This window comes from Protopterus annectens, chromosome 3.part1, assembly GCF_019279795.1.
Source record: "Protopterus annectens isolate FY-2018-M chromosome 3.part1, PAN1.0, whole genome shotgun sequence".
NCBI lineage: Eukaryota > Metazoa > Chordata > Ceratodontiformes > Protopteridae > Protopterus > Protopterus annectens.
In genome coordinates, this window is record NC_056732.1 from 149,806,795 (window position 1) to 149,828,735 (window position 21,941).

Consider the following 21,941-nt stretch of genomic DNA (forward strand, 5'->3'; position numbering starts at 1 on the left):
CTTTTTATCCCCCTCCCAAGTCCCTTAGCAAGAAATTTGTTAGCAGAAAATGGGTGTTGCATTTTGGTGAATTCCCTAGTGTGAACTGAAATAAGAGTGCCAGTAGGGTGTGTATGTAGTGTAGGGGAGATGGTAACAAAACATTAGGAACAGTGGAATTGCAATTTTTTTTGAAATTGTCTTTAACATTTTGTCTGATTAACTGGTAAGTGTGTTTCTCCATGTAGACTGCGTTCAACTATGACCCAAGTCTAAGGCGTACAGTAAATTAGAAGCAGAAAAAGCTGTTCATAAGCTAAGAATACAGAATGCGCTGTACTCTTTTCTAAAAAAAATGATTAGCTTTAGCATGCACAGTAGTTTTGACATATCTATGGAAAATGACATGAAAATGTTTCCAAGTCACAGGGTGCTGTGCTGTATGTGCAGTATATTCAACATTTCTTCATAAGCCACGAATATGTGGTAGTTTGGTACACAGAAGCCAGTCTTAAGCAAGTGGTCATGTTGGTGAGTATTTATCTGAGTTTGTTAGCTGTGATAGTCCATCTAGGTTTAGCTGATTTTCAGTGGTGCTCAAGAGAAAAAAACTTCCAAAAAAAATATTGATGTTCTATAAACCATTTCAGAAGTTTGAAAATTATCCATCAATGTTAGGGTTTTGTAGCACTATATTTGTGTGTATGTATATACGTACATATAGTGGATTTAAAAGGGTACACACCCTGTTAAAATGCCAGGTTTTTGTGATATGAAAAAATAAGACCACAATAAGTCATTTCAAAACTTTTCCCACCTTTAATGTGACCTATAACCTGTACATTTGAATTGAAAAACAAACATCTGTTAGGGGAAAAAAATGTACAATAACCTGGTTGCATAAGTGTGCACACCCATAAACTGATACTTTGTTGAAGCACCTTTTGATTTAATTACAGCATTCTGTCTTCTTGGGTACACACCTGCCATCAGTTAGAGACTCTGATTAACCCAAATGAAGTTCAGCTGTCCTAGTAGGATTTTCCTGACATTTACTCAGTTGCCTGCTACAGCAAAAGCCATGGTTCACAGAGAGCTTACAAAGCATCAAAGGGATTTCATTCTTGAAAGTTATCAGTCAGGAGAAGGGTACAAAAAAATTTCTACAGCATTTGGATATACCATGGAACACAGTGAAGACTGTTATCAAAAAGTGGAGAAAATATGGGACGACAGTGACGTTGCAAAGAACTGAACATCCCACCAAAATTGATGAAAAGTCAACATGAAAACTGGTCAGGGAGGCTGCCAAGAGACCTACAGCAACACTGAAGGAATTTCTGGCAAGTACTGGTTATGTACAACATGTGACACTCTCCCATATTCTCCATATGTCTGGATTATGGCATAGGGTTGGAAGACGGAAACGTTTTCTTACACAGAAAAACATCCAGGTCCAGCTAAAATTTGCAAAACAATACATCAAGCCTCCCAAAAGCATGTGGGAGAATGTGTTGTGGTCTGATGAGACCAAGGTTGAACATTTTGGCCACAATTCCAAAAGGTACGTTTCCCACAAAAACAACACTTCGCATCACCAAAAGAAAACCATCCCCACGCTGAAGCATGCTGGTGGCAGTGTCATGCTTTGAGGTTACTTTTCTTCAGCTGTAACTGGGGCTTTAGTCACAGTGGAGGGAATTGTAAACCGTTCCAAATACCAGTCACTTTTGGCCCAAAACCTTCAGACATCTGCTAGAAAGCTGAAGATGAAGAGGAATTTCACCTTTCAACATGACAATGACCCAAGCATACATCCAAATTAACAAAAGAATGGCTTCACCAGAAGAAAATTAAAGTTTTGGAATGGCGCAGCCAGAACCCAGACCTAAATCCACTAGAAAATATGTGGGGTGACCTGAATAGGGCTGTACTGTACACAAGAGATGCCTTTGCCATCTGACAGATTTGGAGAGCTTTTGCAAGGAAGATGGGACAAATATTGCCAAGTCAAGATGTGCCATGCTGATAGACTCCTACCCAAGAAGACTAAATGCTGTAATTAAATCAAAGGCTGCTTCAACAAAGTATTAGTTTAAGGGTGTGCACACTTATGCAACCAGCTTACTGCACGTTTTCTATTTTTTATATTTTTCCCCCTCTCAGATTTGTTTTTAAATTGAATTGTACAGGTTATAGGTCACATTAAAGATGGGAAAAGTTTTAGAATGATTTATTGTGCTCTCATTTTTTATATCACAAAAGACTGGCATGTTAACAGGGGTGTGTGTACACTTTTTATATCCATTGTGTGTGTGTGTGTGTGTGTGTCTTTATATACTTATTTGCATGCTTGTTTTTCAGAGAAGGAGGAATGTATAGTGACAAGTGCTAAAAACATGACCAGAAGGAGACAGTCTAATGTATCTATTCTGGAGGTGTGAGAGGGCATGAGAGATGAAGACAAAGTTGGACATAAGGAAGGAAATAATTGAGGAAAAAGTGGAATATTTATGGGTAGTATGTGGGATAGGAATTAATAGCCACAGTATTACATGGACGAAAGGAGAGTCTTTATGGTAAACTTGTGTTTGCTTATGTAACTCAGTATGTTAAAGAAAAGGAGTAGAAGAGCTTTAGAAGACGAATAATTAAGCATTGTGAGATGTGTTCTAAGTTTCAGTATTGAGAGAAATGGGGTGAAGTGCTGATATTTTAATATAAAAACAGTCTGAAGAAGCCCTGTTGGGAAGAAAATGCTAATCATGGTATATTTTTGGTGATAATGTTTTTACTTTCTTTTATATGGCATTTCATTTTGTGTTTTTTTTGGATGGTTTTGAATTTACAACAAGCTGAATAGTATACTTGGTTTATTATTTTAATGTTCATTGTGAGAAGGTGTAATTGATTGGTTCTAGCGTCTGTATATAATGGGTTCATACCAAAGCTGTGGAATTTCAGATGATATCCTTCTATTCCCATGTTGCAGTATTCAACATATGGGTTTTCTCCTCTTGCTTTGCGAACGTCTGGCCAGTATACAAATGTTTTCAGTCCCTGTATGGTGCATGGGATGTCTTTGGCTCAAGGAACATGGGCCATAAAAATGACGTCTGCACACACCAGCCCTCAGAACTTCTCAGTCACCAGTCAAATGCCAGGTGTTCCTGTCTTCATGGCCGTTGGATTCGAGAAATCAGATTAGTGCCCTGTTGGGGAATCTTTCAGTACTTTTCTTTTAATGCTAGTTCATGTCATCCAGAAAGGGCAAGTGTAAGTGTGACCGTCTGATATCTCACAAGGCCACCCACGATCAGTGGCTCTCTTGTTTGGGACGGTCGCACGATTACAAGACCTACTCCATTTGTCAGGCGTTCGTGCCCAAGATATTGCACAACCATCTGCACGTGCTTAACCTGTATTTCAAAAATCAAAGGTTAAAACATAGCTTTAAGGATGGAGAGTTCCTCCGATGTACCTACTGGAGCACCAAGCTGTGCCTCTAGTGCTGACCCTCAGCCTGTGGCTGTCGGCCTGGTAGAGGAATCGGGCTCTGCCACCTCAGATATAGCGGGTACCTCCACGGAAACCACACAATCCCGAGTGTAGGGCACGTCCGTAGAGGCTTTACTGGCATCGGTTTCTGACGCGGGGGAACCAGCGCTTTCAGAAGTTCTGTTAGATCCCTCCAGTTCCTTACACACTCCAGGCCTTTCTCCCTTCAGATGCCTGCCAGGCCTCTAAAAAAAGGAGAAAAAGAAGCATATTTCTACTCCCACTGAAAACATGCCTGACTGGCAGACTTTCAACCAAAGTCTGTTTAATGCCTTCATGGCCTTGCGTTCTACCTCTGTAGGGACTACTAACATCCCTTCTGCTATTCTGAGTCCAAGGCCTCATACCATAGACCCAACCATGAGGGAAGAGAAAGATCTGTCTAACTCTTCATTTGAAGATTCACTTTCTTACACTTCCCAGCTTTCTTCTCCCTTGGGGTATGGTTCCCCAAAGGAAGAATCTGTTGACCCTGACTCCCCCAGCTGAGAATGTGACTTTTGGGAAAACAATCTCCAAGATGAAAGAGCATTTTAAGTGGGAATCCTCTGAAATGGCTGAGGTCCAAAAAAGATATTAAGACCTCATTCAGATGGATTCCCCAAGGCTGTCTGCTGTTCCCCCAATTCTGCCTGCGTTCCTGGTTGCCTTCTCCTCAGCATCCTTAAATCCTGACTCACACCCACCTGCCCCATGCAGGCCTGATAGACTTTATAAAGTCCCTAAGACTGTCCACCTGCAGACCCTGCCACCATCTGCATTTCCACAGATAAGGTATCTCAAATTTTTACCCACCACCAGTATCCTGCCTGCTGACAGACAGCAAAACCATGGAGAGTCTGGGTAAGAAAATCTGCACCTCTGCCACCTTGTCCTTCAGGGCTACTAACCACCAGAAACACACGGCTTAATATGCCTTATCACTCCTGGAGAAAGCATCCGAGGAGTTGGCTGATGCACCAGATTGTACTGCCAAAGCTTCATTGTCTTCCCTTTGGGCTCTCGCCTCCCAGGTCACCAGACAAAGTGCAGCTGTGATGCTGCTGAAGCCTCAGCAAGGTCAGCAGCATCAGAAGTTGCCTTAAAAAGATACTTCTGGCTACGCCTCCTGCTCCTTCCAGATGATTCCAGAGCAAAGCTCATTGATGCCCCTTGGACAACACAGCCTTGTTTGGTGCAAAAGTGGCTGATTTGTTTGTCACTTCAGCAAAAGAGGAAAAAATACAAGATTTGAAACACCTGCTAATTTCCCCATTCCTAAATTTCCAAGAAACTACCCAGCTGAAACACGATTCATTAGAAAACATTCCCACCCTGCTGCTCCCTCTAGGCCTAGAAAACCTACCAGAAAGCAACCCCCTCCAACTAGAGCCACACCTCCCTCTAGCCAGAGGTTGTCCTTTCAAGAACGGGGCATCTGAATACCTGACTAACCTACAACCCCTGCCTCCTCCCTTTCTCCCCACTGTTGGTTCACCTCTCTCACTGTTTCCGTGTGGGATATCTCTCACCTCAGACAAATGGGTCCTTTCAATCCTTCAAAATGGGTATTTCATGCCCCCAAAGCTAAAAGGCATCCAACAACCTCCAAAACAACAGCTACACCTCCTGTAGCCAGTACTACAGGCACTTGCGGGCTGAAGGCACTAAAGAACTAGTGATTCAGATGATGCAGAGGATTCCATTCCTTCAGCCTCTCCACCCAAGGACTTTTCCTTTGGGGAAACCGTTCATACCGTAAGGGAGCATTTCCATTGGGAATGTCAGGACTACCCTCAGTCTAAAAAGAGATTCAGAAAATTCTTAGATCTTCCACAGCACAGACCCCTGGCCATTCCCCCAGTCCTGGATGTTGTGGAATATGTTTTCCTGGAATCCAGTTTGACTCCTGACACCCTCTTTCCTGCACCCAGAAAACCTGGCCGATTAGGTCCCTGACTCTCTCAAATTTATTTTCAAAAATCCTACTGCTGACCCTGAGGTAATTTCTCATAGGCCTAAAGGAATTAAAGTAACCTCAGCTGAGAATCCCACCCCTCAGATAGGGATTCCCAAGCACTAGACAGATGGAGTAAAAAAGTATACACCTCTGCTATTCTTGCTATCAGAGCACTAAATTGCCAGTTCCATATGCTAAAATTTCAGCCACATACCATGGAACTCCTCAAACAGTGTCTTCCTTCCTGCTTGTGCAGAATTTAAGGAGTTACAAGACTTAATGCATTCTGCAAGTCAAGTGACTAAGCACATCTTGCACTGTGTTTTCAACACCCTAGAAGCTTCTTGCAAAGCAGCAGTCACCGGTTCTGTTCTTAAAAGGCATGCATGGCTTAAGGAACAGCCCTTGTCAGACCATGTCAAATCTAAATTATTGGGTGCACCCTTGCACAAAGACAACTTATTTGGCACTAAGGCAGAGGAGGTCTTACAAAAGACGGAAGAAAAAGCTAAATCTATGCAGACAGTTAAGGATTTCCTACAGGTCCAGCAACCCAGTTTCAGCAGGCATTGCCCCTCCAAGCACTGGTCCTTTCCTGCTCCCACCAGGTCAGTTCAGCCCGGGCCCCCCAGGCAGCAGCCACAGGGAATGCAGAGATCAAAACAGTGGAATTCCTCCACTTCCAAATCAGGGAGTTCTATGCCACCCCCTAATGGTAAGACCTCACAGTGACTCTCCTCCCTCACCCCCTTCTTCTGCCCACCTGCACTTACCCCTAGGAGGAAAACTTCCCATGTTATGTAGTCCTATCTCACCGTAATTCTTGCTGGATGGGTTCGGAGCTGATCCTCTACTCCGACTCTGCCAATACTAAAGCTCAAGAGCTTTTACTGGCTTGAGGCTATCCCCTATCCCATGGTGCACCACGGCGATTCCCCAGATCTCGTTTGCTGCTAAAGCTTTGAGGTTGTCATCTTACTGGTTTGTTGGCTAAGTGAAATATTGTGATATTTTTTACTATATCTCTTCACCTTTTTCTATTTAATGTTTTTTTCCTTATCTGAATGACTGTCGTGAGTGTTTGCTTCCCCTGTCCCCCTTTCTTAAGGATTGTATGTCCCGTTTTAATTAGAGGGCTGTAGTTGCCCATTTAAATTAGAGGGCCTTTCCTGTCTGCGTGTTAGTCCTTTTCTCCTTCTATAATAAAAAAAAAAAAAATGTTTTCTCTTTATAGTTGTACTGTATTGTTATTTAGTCTTAATAGAAATATGTCAAAGGATAAAGACAGAACATAAAGAACACTTCCCTTCTGGCTTTAAAAAATGTGATAAATGTTCTCAAAAAATATCATTGACTGACTGTCACACCAGTTATGTGTACGGTCTTGGAGAGGCTCATTTGCAAGAACCCTGTACCTTCTGTCATGCTTTCAGCACCAGGGTTCTTAATGAAAGGAAAAGGAAACTTGTAGATAGAGGCCTTCTGACTAGTTCATTCCAGGAACAGTTGGAAAAGGTCAGACAGTTTCTAAAAGTCATAAAAGGAAATCTCCATCAGTTCCGGCTTCGGAACCATCAAAGAAATCAAAAGCGACGGACCCAAAGAGTTCTGGCTCCGATTCTGCTTCTTCAGTCTTAGTGCCATCTGTTTCATCGGTGCCGAAACAATCTTCTGTGTCGAGACACTCACGTATTTTGGAACCGGTTTCACCAACCTTAAGATCTCCAATTTTGGAAAGGAGGAGATCTCCATCTATCTCCACCCGTTTCTCCAGGACACTTTCTGATGAGGAAGTAGAGTGGGTGGTGAAGAGGCTGCTCTGTGACCCAGCACTGGCAAAGATTTTAGCTCCTCCAGACCCAAAGGCTTCGGAGCCGTCCCATCTTCAGTCTGCTGTTCCTCCTCCGACTGCTTCACTCTGAGTCTGATGTTTAGGGTCTTTTAGTGCTGTAACCTTTGGTTCCGAGAATTTTTCCTGCTTCCTCGGAACCGATAACTCTATCCTCATCGGCTCAGTCTGGAGCCAAGGGGTCTGGGAGCCGACGCTCTCTGGTAGACTCCGAGAGGGATAGTCACCCCGATGTTCTTCGTGTTTCACTGTTGCAGTCCTAACATATGGGTTATCTGGCTCCCGGTAGCCCTCAGTCAGCCCGAATACCACAGTCTTGGTATATGACGTCTGCTGCCGTCTGTTGTAAACTGATTTCAGAACATCAGGTATAAAGGGAGGCAGCCGACGCCATTTCCTCAGTCTTTCTTGCCGCGGAGCCCAAAGCAGATGCAATTCGCACTAGTGCCGGTCGGCCGTTTACCTTGTTTCTACATTCCGACTACCAAGTTGAAGTCGTCTTCAGATAAGTACCCCATTGGGGATCCTCTTTTCTTGCTTTAACGAATGTCAGATTAAGTTAATAACAGTCTTGCTTGTGGAAAACAGATTCCGCACTGTGATTTTCATTCCTATTGTATAACTTGTTTAGGCCTTGAGGACGACGTCCCTATCTGTGAACTCTGTGCTTCCTTTCAACCCGCGTACCATACGCCGTAGAGCTAAGATTTTATATAAGCATTTCGGAGTCTGGCCTATTTTCGTCGGTATGGCATCTTCTGGTCTCCCGACTTTGGATATACCTCGGAAATGCAAGGGCAAGGACCGTGACAGGCCTAGGGTTAAAGCTGCTGACGACACGCCAGTGAAATTGGTAGTCAGCCCAGCGGTAGCTAGTGAGGCACTTTCTCAGCCCCTACAGTCTGTGGAATGTCAGCCACAGGCCTCTGCCGAGACCTTTACGGAGTCCTCCATGCCGCAGGCTGCTATCTTGTCTTCAGACCCTCTGCCTGTCACCGCCTCAGATGGGTCCGGAGCTGCTATGCAGGCACCGGCTTCTGACTATTCTTCTCTTCGACATGAGACCAGAGCCAGACCGACTACCTTAGTTCAGACTTCTGCAGTTGCTAGGCCTCCCAAGTCCCTCCGGATTACTAGTAAACCTTTCAGCCGCAAATCTACCCACAAGCGGGCGTCAGCCTTCTCTCCTGTGCCTCAGTCCCAGTTGGTAAAGATGACTGGTGATCTTCTTACCCTTAAGGGCTGTCATCTCCCCCCCCCCCTTTCAAGAGGGTTAGGGAATTGTCTCTTGATATTTTGTCTGAGTCAGATTCTGAGGTTTCCAGTGTTTCTGCTGGTGAGGAAGGAAATTCTCAATTCTTTTTCAGGCTTCGAGGATTTTGATGCTGAGGATTCTATCCCCTCTGCCTTCCCTCCAGAAGATTTTTCCTTTGGAGATGCTTTGAATACTCTTAGGGAGCACTTTAAATGGGAAAATCAGGATTTCCCTCGGTCTAAGAGGATCCGGGAATTTTTAGATTTGCCACAGCATAAACCTCTGGCTATACCTCCTGTTTTCGAAGTTGTGGATGATGTTTTCATGGAAAATTCTTTAACTCCTAATTCTATTCCTCCTGCTCCCAGAAAGCCTGATAGGTATTTATAGGGTTCCTGATTCTCATCAATTTCTTTTTTGAAACCCTACTGCTGATACTGAGATTATTTCTCAAGGTCCCAAGGGTATTAAGGGATACTATTGCTAAAAACTCTGTACCTTCTGATAAGGAGTCTAGGTCCTTCGACAGGTGGGGTAAAAAGGTTTATACCTCTGCAACTCTTGCATTAGATCTGTGAATTGTCTTTTTCACATGCTTAAGTATCAGCAGCATTCTTTGGAGGCTATTAAGGCTAAGCTTGGGGATATTCCTTCCATTTCAGAGAATAAGAATTACAAGATTTACTAAATTCTGCCACTCTGGTTAATAAGTGCATTCTCTTCATTGTGGTTTAGACACATTGGAGGCTTCCTGCAGAGCAGCAGCCACTGGTTCATTTATTAGAAGTTATGCTTGGCTTAGGGAGCAGCCTCTTTCTGAACCTGTAAAATCTAAATTGCTGGATGTTCCTTTGCACAAAGACAAACTTTTTGGTAACAAAGCTGAGGAGGTACTGAAAAAGTTGGAGGATAAGGTGAAATCTATGCAAGCTGTAAAAGATTTCCTTCAGGTTCAGCCTTCCAAGAACTGGTCTTTCCCTGATCCTACCAAGCAGGGTCACACTAGGCCTAGGGGTTTCGGATCTTCCAGAGGGCATGCTTCTGCCCCTCAAAGGACTAAACAGTGGCATCCTTCTGCTGCTAAATCGAGGAATTCTAAGCCAGCTTCCCAAAGCAAGCATTCTCAATGACTCTGGCCTTCTTGTGCCTACCTCTGCGGGCCCAGGGTTTCCTTTGGGTGGGAGGTTAGCCAGGTTCACAGGGGTATGGTCAACCATCACAGATGACAAATGGGTACTCAACATAGTAAACCAAGGTTACAAGTTTTATTTTCACACCTTCCCTGTTCTTCAAGGTTACCCAGACATTCCCAGCACTCTCAGGGCAGAGGTAGAGAATCAAATTTCTTCTCTACTGACTATGGGAGCTGTATAGCCAGTTCCTGCAAATCAGGCAGGCCTAGGTTTTTACCAAGACTTTTTCTGGTACCCAAAGAAGGGGGCACCTGTCGCCCTATTCTGGATCTGTCTGTTCAGGATGCTCACTCTTCAACAGTTACTACCAATGCTGGGCAAGGATTCATGGCTGGTAACTTTGGATCTCAAGGAAGCTTATCTGCACATTCCATAAGGGAAAGTTGCAGGCAGTTTCTTCGTTTCACTTTTGGGGAGCAACACTTCCAATTCTCTGCGCTGCCCCTTGGCTTATCTACTGCTCCCAGAGTTTTCACAAAGTGCCTGGCACCAGCCATTGCTTCTTGCAGGCAGAGGAACATTCAAATTTATCCTTACCTGGACGACTGTCTCATTCAAGCAAACTCCCCAGAACAGTTAAAAAAAGGATTTGGACTTTGTGAAGAACATTCTCACTTCTGTGGGTTACACACTCAACGAGAAGAAGTCAAAGTTGGTTCCTAAAAGGGAGATTGTTTTCCTGGGAGCGAGTCTGAATACAGCCAACCCAGATGGTATTCCTCCCTCAAGACGAACAACAATATCTGTCATCTTATTTCAAGAACTTGGCAAGCATGACCCAGCTCTCTGCAAGACAGTTCCTGCATGCACTGAGGTTCATGGCTTCATGTATCCTGATGATCCCATATGCAAGGCTGCATATGAGAAAAGTTCAATGGTACCTCAAGAACCTTTGGTGTCAACTCACACAGGACTTAGACTTGATTCTTCCCCTTATTCCATGTCTACAACTGGAATTTCTGTGGTGGGCAACAGCCTGTTCTCAGAACAAGGGTCTGCCTTTTCGCCCACCACCTGCCAACCAGACTCTCACCACAGACACCTCAGATTATGCATTGGGGGCACATCTGGAATGCAGGGGCATACAAGGGACTTGGAGCACCCAACAGATTCATCTGCACATAAACTTAAAAGAATTGATGGCAGTGCAGCAAGCCTTGCTGGCTTTCAAGGACTTACTCTACCCTGAGACTCTTCTAATCAGGACAGACAACACCGCAGTCATGTGGTACATCAACAAGCGGGGGGGGCTCACTCTTACCCTTTGTGCAGACACAGCATGAAACTGTTGCCCTTAGCTTCGATGGGCATACATCTCATCGCCCAGTATCTTCCAGGTAGGCTAAACTCCTTGGCGGATCAATTGAGCAGACATGTTCTTGGTCCTCACGAGTCGCAACTGAACAAGATCATTTTCCATCGCATCACTCAGCATTGGGGCACTCCTCAAGTGGATCTTTTTTCCTCTCACACCAATCATCTCCTTCCAACTTTCTGCACCAGGAAGTTTCACAACAAAGCATGGAGAGTGGACGCTTTGTCCTTCCCTTGGACACAACTCGGTTTATGCCCCCCCCCCCACCTCTTCTTCCCAGAGTGCTGCTAAAGATAAGGGACAAAAAAACCAAAGGCTATTCTGATAGCACCAGATTGGCCCAGGCAGCATTGGTAATCCCCTTCTTCGCAGCCTTTCCCAAGCTCAGCCTTGGCATCTTCCCCTGGTACCAGATCTGTTGGTTCAGGATGGGGGAAAGTTTCTTCATCCTCATCTTCAAACTCTGCATTTAACTGCCTGGCTAATACTTTAAATCTTTCCCAGCAGGTGGTTGAAGTTCTTCATGTGGCCAGGAGGCCTAACACCAGGAAATCCTATGCAGATAAATGGAAGAGATTTTGCTCTTGGATGCAGGCTAAAAGAGAAGCGTCTTCCCAACCTTCTCTTTCCCTCATTCTTGATTATCTAGCAGGTTTGCTTAATGGTGGACTTACCCTTTTTTCAATTAAGATTCATGCTTCAGCAATTTCTGCTCATTGTTCTTTTGAGCAACCTATTTTTTCTCACCCCTTGATGAAACAGTTCCTGAGGGGAGCTAGCAATCTTAGATCTCCCAGAAGAGCTCCTACTCCTGCTTGAGATCTTAATTTTGTCCTGTAGAAGCTTACTCTTCCTCCCTTTGAACCTGCTGCCTCTGCAGACTTAGTTCCTTTCATGGAAGACTGCTTTTCTTTTGGCTATTACTTCCGCCAGAAGGGTTTCGGAGCTGCAAGCCTTAATGGCAGTAGAACCTTTCATTATTTTTCATACAGACTGGGTTTCTCTGAGAACTAATCCCTCTTTCATGCCTAAGATGGTTTCCAGTCTAACACTTAACCAATCTATTCATCTGCCTACATTCTTCAATAACCCCCAGAATAAAGGGGAAAGGATTCTGCAGTCACTTGATCTGCACAGACAGTTGAGACTTAAATAGGACTAAACCCTTTTGGAAGTCTCAGCAGTTGTTGGTTAGTTTTGCTCCTGGGGCTCAGGGTAAAGCTATTTCCAAACAGACTATCTCCAAATGGATTGGTCATTGTATTCATTTTTGTTACCTGCAGCATGGAAAGGTCCCCCCCAGGGTATTAGGACCCATTCTACTAGAGCAGCCTCTACCTCTGCAGCTTTTTTGAGAGGTATGCCTACTAAAGACATTCTAGAAGCAGCCACTTGGTCTGCTGTCCATACTTTCACAAAGCATTACAACCTATCTTTTTCTAAGTCTAGGGCTGGTTTTGCCTCTGCAGTTTTGCAAGGCCTCCTTACCAATCCTTAATCTGTAATTCTTCCTCCGCCTTTTTGTTCTCTTCCTGAGATTTGGGAATCAACCCATATGTTAGGACTGCAACAGTGAAACACGAAGAACATAGTACAGTTGTGTACATTTACCATAAATGTAGATGTTCAAGTGTATTCATTGTTGCAGTCCTGGTTTCCCACCCTCCATTCCCCTTTTTTCCTAAGGCACAGACTACTAATGTTATTTTTTGGATGGCTTTTTACCAGGGTGTTCCCTTCCTGGTTTGGCCTTCTTTTGGGGGCTCCTGACAGTTAAGGCCAGAAAAACTGAGGAAATGACGTCGGCCACCTCCCTTTATACCTGACGTTCTGACATCAGTTTACAACCGACGGTAGCTGATGTCATATACCATCTACTTAACAACGATTGTGTGATAAGAGACCTTGGGACCGAGGTGGACAGTAGTCTCTCCTTTGATAGTCACATCGCCACAGTAGTCAGGAAGTCTAAAGTCATAAAAGGGCTCTCATCCAGGAAAAAATATGTCATTGTTCCCCTCTACTCGACACTCATTAGACCCATTATAGAGTACAACGTCCCTTTTGGAATGTACCTCACAAAGACACCTGCAGTAGCTGGAAAGGCCACAGAAGTACCTCACAAAGAGGATTATTGGCCTCAAACAAATGCCCTACACTGACCACCTCAAAAAACTCCAGCTTTACTCCGTAGCATATCACCTACTCCAAGGTGATCTCTGCCTAACATATAAAGCTATGTCAAACCCAGAGTTGTTGGACATGCTACACTTAAAGAAATCCCAATACCTCTGAGCTACATGCTCTAGGGACCTAAACCTTGTCACCACAATAAACAGGACGTGCTGGAGGGATAGATTCCTGTCCCAGAGACTTCCCATACTCTGGAACAGGCTACCCATCTATGTCAAGCAAAGTTCTTCATTAGAACTCTTCAAGAAAATCTTGATGAGTGGATGGGAAATAGGAAATACACCCCGGGGATCACTTCTGTGTCTCTGCTCGACAGTGGCACAGGAAAATAACTTTCTTGGGTGGTGTAAGCCGGGGAACCTTGTTGGCTAGGCTTACGTAGGCCCTTGGGCTGATAGCCTATACTTACCTATGAATCTGTGAACCTATAAGACTCTGGTATTTGGGCCGACTGAGGGCTACTGGGAGCCAGATAACCCATATGTTAGGACTGCAACAGTGAATACACACTCTAACATCTACATTTATGGTAAGTGTAACACAACTGTACTTTTTTCTTCGGAACCGACTCTCCCTCTCGGTGCTTCAGCTCATGTGAGCTAGGCTCCCACGACCGCTTCGGAGCCTGCCCCTCCTGCTCGGAGTCGACCTTCCGTTTCCTCTGAGTGGAGGTAGTCTTCAAAGCGGGGTGGTAAGGCTTTCGAGGCAGTAGAGAAAGCTTCGTCTAGTGCTAAAACCCTGCCATTGGACCTGATGTCCCTCCAGCAGCCGGCAGCAACCTCTTCTCCCCCACCTGCCCCTAAGCGTAGGGAACCAGAACCCCAAGGAGCCCCCATTGGAAGTGTCCCCTCTTCTGAGACCTCCCCAGATTACCCCACTGGAGAGGTCCCTCGGAAGAGACTTTGTAAGAGGAAGCACATTGACTCACCAGAGACTGTCACTTCTGACACTGATTTGGATGAGTCAGAAGGGTCCCCAAGATCCCCCTCTGAGGATGTCTTTTTTGCAGACATCCTTGAAATCCTTAGACAGAAGGGTGATTGGAAGACCTCTAACCCTACTGAGGACGAATCAGTGTACTTTGAGGCTTTTGGTTCCCGACCTTCCACCTCCTGGGTGGCACTGCCATATGATCATCTGTTAGGGGGTCATATCTCGGAAAGCCTGGACCTCTCTGGACACAGTGGAGACTGTCCCGAGGAGGCCAAACAAATTTATCGCCGCTCCAGAAGACAAATCATTTCTAACTAAGGGGAGTACCTGTGGATGCTATGGTTGTAGCAGCAGCCACGAAGGAGGAGTTATCAGAGACATTCTCAAATATCCATCCTCCTAATAGAGAGTCTGGGATGATGGATAGGTATGGAAAGTGTACCTTTTCTTCAGCGGTATTTACTTTACGATCGCTGAATTACCTGTCCCATTTTACTAGGCTTCAAAGGGATCTCCTAAAGGAGTTTGGAGATGCCCTTCAGGGTTCAGTAGCTTCAGGATTTGCTGACAAAGTATCTGCACAGCTCTCCACCCTTACTTCTATTGCTAACTCCTCCATGAGGCTGATTTCCTATGCAGCTGACGGAGCAAGCAGGGCGGCCGCAGCAGGGATCTCTCTTAGGAGGCATTCCTGGATGCTTCTGTGCAATTTACGGAATCCTTAGTCTTCCTTCATGAACGTCCTCTTTGATGGTTCAACTCTTTTTGGACCTCGGGTAAGAGAGACTTTGACCAGATGCGAGCAGGAAGGGAAAACCTTATTTGCTGTTGGAGTCCGTTTCTCCCTTCCTTCCAGACCCTATCCCAAGGGTCAAACATTCCCTCAAATGTGGTTCCGTAAATCCCAAAAAGGTCTCCGTCAAGCACAAGGCCAGTTCTCCCCTAGAGGCAGAGGGGGGAGGTTACAAAGAAAGGCGCTGCACTTGCGGCAGAGGGTGTCTGCAACACCAGGGTGCTAGAGATGTTTTCTCTGATCATCCCTTTCATCACCCCCTGAGGGGTTGCCCGACTGTCCATCTCTGGAGGCAGTCGGGGGTCATTTCTCACTGTACCCAAGCGCCTAGCTACAAATTTCCCAAGATCAATGGGTACAAAATATAATTTCCAGAGTTTACCTAATTCCCTTTATTTCTGACCCCCCCCCTCACAAGTCCGTTTTTACCAGATGTACCACCCAATCAAATAGTCTGTGCAACATAAGAGGTATGTGCAATGTAAGAGGTTATCTCGTTGCTTCGAAAAAGTCATCCAAGAAGTCCCCACAGCGCAAATAGGATCCAGAACTTGATCATGATTCTTTTTAGTTCCAAAAAAGACTGGGGACTGTAGATCAATTCTAGATCCCAGCAAGCTAAATAGGATCCGGAACTTACTCATGATTCTGTTTAGTTCCAAAAAAGACTGGGGACTGGAGATCAATTCTAGATCCCAGCAAGCTAAAAGAGTTTGTAAAAAAATCGAAGTTCCGAATGATCCCTCTGCAATCAATTTTTCCGTTTATTGGAAAAGACAATTGGATGTGCTCCCTAGATCTTCAGGACGCTTATTACCATATCAAAATGGACAGGCGCTCCAGAAGACATCTACGCTTTCAGCTGGGAGCTAGTCATTTTCAATTTCGAACACTGCCCTTTGGCCTCACTACAGCCCCCAGAGTGCTCACCAAATGTATGGCGGTGGTCATGGCTCACCTGAGACGTCAGGGATTCCAGGTGTTTCCATACTTAGATGACTGTCTCCTCACTGCTACCACCAAGCACCAACTAATCCGAGCCAGGGACGAGACTCTATTCTTGTGCGCCAGATTAGGAATTACAGTAAATCTTAAAAAAACCCACCTTATCGCCATTGCAGCGAATTGTCTTTTTAGGCTTAGACATGGACTCAACCACCATGACAGCAAATCTGACACCAGAAAGGATAAAAGTGTTGCACAACCAAGTCAGATTCTTGCTGACCAAAGACAAAGTACTGGCCAGGCTATTTCTTCAAGTTCTAGGGACTATGGCATCCGCCATTCTTTTAGTTCCCTTAGCCTGTCTACACATGAGAGTACTTCAGTGGCCAATGCAGGATCTACCCTTGTCACACCAAATACTCATTGCAAACTCCTGCAGAAAGGATCTAACATGGTGGTTGCATACAGATCAGCTTTATCTAGGTCGTCCACTTGTTCTCCCTCAACAAAATGCAGTCTTGACCACGGACGCTTCCCAGATTGGGGGGGGGGGGCATTATCTGGGAATGACTGTCCAAGGTATCTGTCAGGATCACGAGAACCACTTGCACATAAATGTTCTGGAGATGAGAGCAGTGCTATACGTGTTGCAAGCACTTCACAGATGTTCGTGTTACACTGCTGCAGTCATTACACTTGGGTTATCCTGCTGTCAGGCGGTCCCGCAGTCGGCCAGAGTTCCAAAGTCTTGGTCCGGCGTCGGTTGCTGTCACTTCTTCCCTGACGTCAGTGCGCCAGGGGTATATAAGATGCATCCAACGCCATTTTCTTCAGTCTTTCTTGCCACGCGGTACCCGAAGCAAAAGCAGTTCGCAAGTGCTGTTCGGCCGACTCTGAGATTTTCGAAGTCCAATTTCAGATCCGAAATCTTCAATAAAGCTAAGTACCCCATTGGGGAAACTTTTTTCTTGCCTCAGACCGATGTCAGAAAAAGTTAATAATTGTATTTCTTGTGGGAAGCAAATACCTCATAAGGACTTCCACTCTTACTGTATTCCATGCCTAGGCCCTGATCACAACGTCACTAGTTGTCGGTTTTGTGCCAGATTTAACAAACGCACTATAAAACGACGTTTTGATTTTGCTTTGCACTACTTTAGCCGAAGGTTCAATTATACAATGCCGTCGGAACAACCGACGACCGCAATTCATAAAAAATGCAAGGACAAGGATAAAGACAGGCATCCGAGGTTCAAAACCAACAACGAAACCTCTTCTAGGCCAGTCGCTGGTTCTCAGTGAGGCGCTTTCGCAGCCCCTGACACCCGCTACCTCAGAGCCACAGGCCGCCTCCGACTCCCGCGTGGAGACAACTAGGCCTCTGGAAAAGTCAAGGTATTGGGCCTACTGAAACTAATCCCTCAGATGGGTCCAGAGCCGCTGAGCAGGCATCTGCTTCTGAGGGTGTTTTCAGACCTTCACAACTTACCATTAAAGCAACAGCCAAGACAAAAACACCATTAAAGACAAAGAAGCAAGTACAGCATTCTCCTGGGCAGTCCTCTATGCCTAAGAAACAGATGCTCAAAATGGCAGAAGACCTCATTACTCTAATCAGGGGTTCCCATCCCCCTCCTGAGAAAAGGCCTAGGCAGGATACAGACTATGATTCCTCTGATCAGGTTTCCATTTCCTCTGATTCCTCTTCAGACCAGGGATACTCTCTACCCCCCTATGAGGACTCTGATGCTGAAGAGTCTATCCCTTCAGCCTCTCCTCCTGAGGATTACTCTTTTGGGGAAACTTTACATACCATGAGGGAGCATTTCCATTGGGAAAGTCAGGATTATTCAGAATCCAAGAAAAGGCTCAGGGACTTCCTCTTATTGCCTCAGCACAGGCCTTTTGCTATTCCGCTTGTGTTAGATATTGTGGATGATGTGTTCTCTGAATCCAGCTCATCTCCTGATTCTTTACCCCCTACACCAACCAAACCAGATAGGTACTATAGAGTCCCTGACTCTCACAAGTTTCTTTATAAAAACCCTTCTGCTGACCCAGAAACCATTTCCCAGGGTCCCAAAGGGGTTAAGGCTTCCATTGCAAAAAATCCAGTCCCCTCTGACAGAGACTCTAGAGCATTGGATAGATGGGGGAAGAAAGTTTACACTTCTGCAACTTTAGCAGTAAGGGCTTTAAATTGCCAGTTTCACATGCATAAGTACCAACAATATTTAATGGCTCAGTTAAAACAGAAAATGCTTACAAGCTCAGAAGCTCTGACTATAAAGAAATGCAGGATTTGTTGCATGCAGTTGAACAGGTGGGAAAACATACCCTGCAATGTGGTTTTGATTCTTTAGAGGCCTCTTGTAGAGCCGCAGTTACAGGTTCTGTGATTCGAGGGCATGCTTGGTTAAAAGAACAGAGTTTACCTGATCATGTTAAGGCAAAATTATTGGATGCTCCTTTACAGCATGATACATTGTTTGGTGTTAAGGCAGAAGAGGTGTTAAAGAAAATGGAGGATAAAGCTAAATCTATGCAAACAGTCAAAGGTTTCTTACAGGTACAGCCACCTCGATTTAGCAGAAATTAGCCTACAAAGAATTGGTCCTTTCCAGTGTCAGACAGGCCACAGAGAGGCAGATAAAGACACCCAAGAGGCAGACCTCAACCCCAAGGCTCTAACAGATGACAGTGGGGTACCTCAACCCCAAAAGGAGGTGAGGACAAATCTCAACCATACAGGAAACAGTCCCAATGACTTCCCCCTTCGTACGCCAAGCACTTCCTTTTTGGCAGCACCCTTAGGGGGAAAACTAGCACTTTTTTTTATCAAAATTGGCAAACAATCACCCAAGACAAATGGGTTCTGAATATTGTGTCTCAAGGTTACAGGTTCCACTTTCACACTTTACCAAGGCTAAAAAGAATGCCAAACCTGCCACAAAATCAATGGGCAGAGGCTCAAAAACAAATATCAGCCCTCATGGACATGAGAGCTATTCAAAAAGTACCACAGCAGGAACAAGAATTTTACTCAAGACTTTTCCTGGTCCCCAGAAAGGACAAAGCCTGGAGACCCATACTAGACCTTTCAACTCTAAATACGTACCTGGATGTACATCTTATTTCACGCAAGCACCTAGGCCACCATTACCAGCGACCACTGGGTCCTTAACATAGTGTCCCAGGGATACAAATTTTCTTTCCACACTCTTCCAACCCCAAAAGGGTTCCCAGATCTACCTCCAACCAGTGGGCAGAGGCGAAAAAGCAAGTCCTTTCCCTGCTCTCTATGAAGGGCAATAGAGCACGTTCCTGCAGAACAGATAGGCCAAGTTTTCTACTCCAGACTTTTTCTGGTACCCAGAAAAGAGGGCACCTGGCGCCCCATCCTCAATCTATTCTTTCTAAACGCCTTCCTGGTGATACCAAAATTCAAAATGCTCACCTTCCAGCAACTGCCACCCATGCTGTCCAAGGATGCTTGGCTAGCTACCCTACACCTAAAAGAGGCCTACCTCCACATTCCTATCAGGGAATCATGCAGGAAGTATCTACATTTCAGGGTAGGATCTCTGCACTTTCAGTTCTCTACCCTACCCTTTGGTTTATCTACTGCTTCCAGAGTTTTCACAAAATGTCTGGCTCCTGCTATTGCCTTTTGCAGACAAAGGAATATCTAAATTTACCCATACTTAGATGACTGCCTAATTCAGGCAGACAGGAAAAGCTGCTCAATCACCTGGCCTTTGTAAAGTCCCTACTGACCTCCCTAGAGTACACTATCAACAAAAAGAAATCCAAAGTAGTACCCACCTAAAGGATTATATTCCTGGGAGCAAGCCTGGACACAACATCCCAGATGGCATTCCTTACACCAGAAACGCAAACTTATCTAACAGCCTACTTCTCTCAACTAGCCACCAGACCCCAGTTATCTGCAAGGAAAATCCTGGAAGCTCGGGGGTTCATGGCATCTTGCATTCTACTCATTCCGTATGCCAGACTGCATATGAGAAAACTTCAATGGTACCTAAAAAGCCTTTGGTGTCAACACTGTCAAGACCTGGAAACTCTTATACCAATGATACCTTGTCTAAGGAACGATTTTCTTTGGTGGGCAGCAGCATGCTCCCACAACAAGAGACAACCTTTCTCACCACTGCCTGCCGCCAGACCCTCACCGCAAGCGCATCAGACTATTCCTGGGGTGCACACCCAGACGGCAGGTGGATACAGGGCCAATGGAGCCTACAGCAAATCCATCTGCACATCAACCAAAAAGAGATGTTAGCTGTCCAGCACACATTGACAGTTTTCAGGCCCTTTCTCTCCCCAGGGGCTCTCCTGATCAAAACAGACACCACCACTGTGATGTGCTATATCCACAAGCAGGGAGGGACTTGCTCCTACCCTGTATGCAGGCTGGCCATGACCTTTTGCCACACAGCCTCTGCCATGCAACTCCACCTGTTAGCACAATTCCTGCCAGGTTCTCTAAACTATATGGCAGACCACTTGAGCAGAAATTTTCTGGACCCACATGAGTGGCAGCTAGACAAAAGAAACTTCACCCTTATAATGCAGAAATGGGGCACCCCGAAGGTCGACCTCTTTGCCTGCCACACCAACCATCAGCTCAGCAAGTTCTTCACCAGGGAACATTACTGCATGGCTTGGGAAGTGGATGCCTTATTCTTCCCCTGGGTCACTCATCAGTCTATGCATTTCCTCCACTACCTCTCATCACCAGGGTACTGTCCAAAATAAGGGAGGAAAAACCAAGGACAATTCTTATTGCTCCAGACTGGCCTCGCCAGCACTGGTACCCACAGCCTGTCCCCTCTGCCACCATGGCATCTCACTCAGACCCCAACCCTCCTGACCCAAAGAGAAAGAGAATTCATGCATCCCCAATTGCAGACCCTCAGTTTGGCAGCCTGATTTATTCCCCAACCACTGCTCAGTCTGCCAACCTCAGTAAATAGGTTATAGATGTTATACGGGAGGCCAGATGCCCTAGCAATAGAAAGTCTTATGCTGATAAATGGAAAAGGTTCTGCACCTGGATTTCAGGCTAAGGGAGCCGACATGGCACAGCTCTCCTTACCTCTCATCCTGGATTACCTAGCTGACCTGCTAGACAGTGGTCTCTCTTTTTTCCTCTGTTAAAATTCATGCATGTGCTGTCTCTGCTCATTTCCACACTGAGCAGCCCCTTTTTCTCACACCCTCTGATCAAACAATTCCTAAGAGGGACTATCAACTTGAAGCCACCCAGAAGAGCACTTGCTCAAGCTTGGGACCTTAACTTTGTGTTGGAAAAGCTCACCCTGCCCCCCTTTGAACCAGCATCTTCAGCAGAGTTAAAATTTCTCTCCTGGAAGATGGCTTTTTTTCTGGCCATCACTTCAGCCAGAAGAATCTCTGAGCTACAAGCACTCATGACTGTGGAGCCCTTCATCATCTTCCATGCTGACAGGGTTTCCCTCAGGATTAACCCATCCTTCATGCCCAAAGTGGTGTCCATTGTGACTCTCAACCAATCCATTCATTTGCCCACCTTTTTCCCTAACCCACAAAACAAGGGGGAAAGGATCCTGCACTCTCTAGATGTGCACAGACAGCTCAGATTCTGTCTAGACAGGACTAAATCATTCAGAAAGTCTGATCAATTACTGGTTAGCTTTGCTGCAGGGGCAGAAGGCAAAGCCATCTCCAAACAAACAATTTCCAAATGGGATAGCACATTGCATCCATTTCTTTTACAAGCAACAATGAAAACCTCCCCCTAAGGGTGTCAGGACTCACGCCAACCAGAGCAGCATCCACCTCTGCAGCTTTCCTCAGAGGAGTCCCCCCAGGGACATCCTGGAAGCTGCCACCTGGACATCTGTTCACACTTTCACCAAGCATTACCACCTGCCTATCTTCTTCAAATCCAGGGCAGGCTTTGCCACTCCAGTCTTGCAGGGCATCC

The 21,941-nt window shown here is 45.4% G+C and overlaps 1 protein-coding gene across 2 annotated transcripts in view; it reads left to right on the forward strand.

The window, feature by feature from the left end:
• Positions 1 to 21,941, forward strand: part of WAC (WW domain containing adaptor with coiled-coil) — a 2,564,300-nt gene that overhangs the window by 2,194,541 nt on the left and 347,818 nt on the right. The window lies entirely within an intron of this gene.